Source organism: Amblyomma maculatum, chromosome 3 (genome assembly GCF_055883805.1).
Source record: "Amblyomma maculatum isolate TAMU_Amacu chromosome 3, ASM5588380v1, whole genome shotgun sequence".
NCBI lineage: Eukaryota > Metazoa > Arthropoda > Arachnida > Ixodida > Ixodidae > Amblyomma > Amblyomma maculatum.
In genome coordinates, this window is record NC_139346.1 from 186,791,054 (window position 1) to 186,794,060 (window position 3,007).

The 3,007-nt window shown below is 52.7% G+C and overlaps 1 pseudogene; it reads right to left on the reverse strand.

The window, feature by feature from the left end:
* Positions 1–1,349: 1,349 nt before the first annotated feature.
* On the reverse strand, positions 1,350–2,679 carry LOC146197184 (uncharacterized; annotated as a pseudogene).
* Positions 2,680–3,007: the final 328 nt, after the last annotated feature.

Consider the following 3,007-nt stretch of genomic DNA (forward strand, 5'->3'; position numbering starts at 1 on the left):
CAAACTCGTCTCCGAAGGCGAATGCGAATGGCAATCAGCATTCACTTCCGGGGCAGAATCTTGCAAGAAAGCAGTAACGTCCGGAAGGTCAGCCTTACTGTCGGAAAAGTCCGCTGTGGCTGGAGGGTTCGCGGTAGAATCAGCAAAGATGCCAGCGTTGCCAGCAACAGCACCCGTGTCAGCCATGGTTGTTCGAGCTACTGTCAGGCCTACCCAGGCTGCCAGCTGAGCCCTGAAGGTTGCAAAGTATCGCTGCAGCGTGGACGGACGCCAGTAGAGGTCCCCGGAGGGTCCCTGGAAGACGACAGGGGCCCTCCGAGCAAACGCACTTGCAAACGAGACCCTGAGGACTCGATAAAACCAAATATTCCGGAGCACCAAAAGCTGCTTCCTTCTTCTTTCGTCTTCGTCTTCCACCACCAGTCTGTGTAGCACCATGAAGCCAACCCGACGAGCACTCTGCGTTGCATCATCCGTCGCGGGGACGGCGTGCCGAGCTGTGTGCGAGCTGTAGCGACAGCGACATTCCAGTGACAGTGAAAGCCTATATAGCAACTCTAGACCCTACCGTTGAAAGAACGAAATTACACCACTAAGAAATGTGCACGGTTCAGAGAGCTTGTTATCTGCGATTAATATTTTTTTCAGAAGAAGTATAATGCTGTCTAAAAAGCACATGACGCATCGTTGCTATGATATACTATTGACCTGAACTGAAATACAGTTACGACCCCCGTTAATATGGACGACTCGAATTATGGACAGTTTTTCTGGGGACCAAACTTTTTTCATGCATTTAAGTCTCGTTAATATGGAAATTCGCTATCCGGACAATTGACAAGGAGAAAATGCACAGATACCATTAGGGTTCGTGCATTTTTATCCCGTTAATATGGGCAGTCATGAAAACCAAATCGTTACATTGCTTTAAAGGTAATATCACTTCTAGATTTTGTTGACCGGCACCACATGAACATAGTGCCAATGAGTGACTGAATTTAAAGATGAAGCTTTCTTGCGCCCATCACATGCCGAACTATCCAGTTTAAACGCGTGATAAAGCGAAAAATCTTCACTCTATCATGCTTTTTGCGTGTACTTTAAAAACAGCAGATGTCCACGGGTACCAATGCAGTTAGTGAAAAATGTACACTGCTGTGCAGGGCGCCCCCTGGCTACGCTTATTTGCCAAAGTCTTGGTGCCAGAAGCTGCTTGGGTCGTTGTGTGAGCATGTGTAGTGAAAACTGTTGCTGACGCAGAGGATGCCGTTCTCTGTGGCGACATTGATCCCCACGAGCTGTTTATTGGCTGTCCGGGCAACAGAACAGGCTTAGCTGTGCTGCAGTCGTTAAGTCCTTGCTGCCAGGTGCGGACGGGCCGCAAAGAACTCGTCCGCAAAGGGATCTTGTTGTCTGCAGCGGCTAAAGATGTTGCTGCTGGACGAGAAAGTGGCCGAAGACGTACCTGTAATGGCGGCATCCATGGGCGGCACAGATGAGGGCACTTGTGACGCGTTGCTTCCGCGGCAGAAGCATGCTTCTAGCGCGGTCAGTGGTGGTGGCGGCGGCGGAAAGTCGGGTGGTTGGGGACAGTCATCCTCTTCCTTCTCCTTGTCCTCAAGTCTCTGCCAGCCTCTGGTCAGCTTGAACAGCTCGGCATGTGGCTTTGGGGAGCTCTTGAATTTTCCAAAACCAGTGCCCCTCTTGCCGCTGTTACCCTCACTCATTGTATCACGGTCGGCAGAAAGATCGGGCAAGGGCTTGGAGGGCAGCAAGGCCTTCATTTGAGACAAGGTGATACACGGCAGGTTCCGTGGCGGCGGCACTGTATCTAGATGTTGCTGATCTGTCCCTCTGAAGGCGAATGATTGTAAAGAAAAACAGGCAACACGAGGCGGCGGTGGCAGCAGAGGACCCACTGCTGTTGCAGGCTGAGACATATAGGCACGGGACCCAGGATGATACTGCTGCCTGGGGTTAAACAACACAAGTGACGTGTCGCACGGGTCGTGTGATGACAGCGGGACCACGGCGGCCATCGCAGTCACCATCTGCTGGATACCTGCCTGCAAGCAGCCCAGCTCCGACAGCAAGTCGAAGTGATCCACCGCGAGGATTGCTTCCGCCGCAGGGGGATCGCCACTTATCGTACCCTGTGGGCTGCAGATCGCCTGCTGTGCGTCTCCGTGCTTGGAGAAGTCGTTTGTAGGCGTCCCGGCCTGCAGCTGCTGCCACTGCCACTGCTTCTGCTGGGCCATGTGCAGCTCGTGCTGCTTCATCTTCTGCACCACCTGTCACGCAGGGTCATCATCGGCTGGAAGGTCGCTTTCTCCGTCTTGATGGCGATGAGGCGATAAAACGCGTCCTGGGTCATGCAGTCGTAGCCGAAGGACCGGACGTCGTCCGCACCTCGGGAAACGAATGAAATGCGATGCACAGGATATGGTGGCACACCAGCACCCCGGTCTTGTGATCGCGTACCTTTACTTCTTGGAGGGAGACGGTAACCTTTACGCGTTTCTTATGCGCCCCGAACGCTCTGACAACCATCTTGAGCCGGGTCATATCCTGGAACATGCGGGTACAACCTCAGGTACCGCTTGGCTGCCGATGAGCTTTTTCCCGGAACATGAGCGCCTCCCCCTCAAACCGACATGGGTCGCCATCCTTGAAGCTGCTGCTGCTGCCACAGCACCCAAGGCTGTGTACGTACTCCTCCTCTTTTTCCTATGGGCGCGTTCTGGTTGGTTGGGTGAACCGGGGCTACACCTGGACGGTGACCGTGATAGGTATAGGTAAGACAAGGTGCCAGTAGATCGATTACGTGCTTTACAGGCTTCATTTGAATATTGCAGGCGCCTACGGCTTTACTATTATTCAGAGCTAAAAATGTCGCTACAACCTCACTATTTGAAACTGGTTCTAAAAATATGGTTGAGTTCATTTCATTTCAGTTCAGTCGTGTCCGACTCTTCGTGACCCTATGGACCATACCACGCCACGCTTT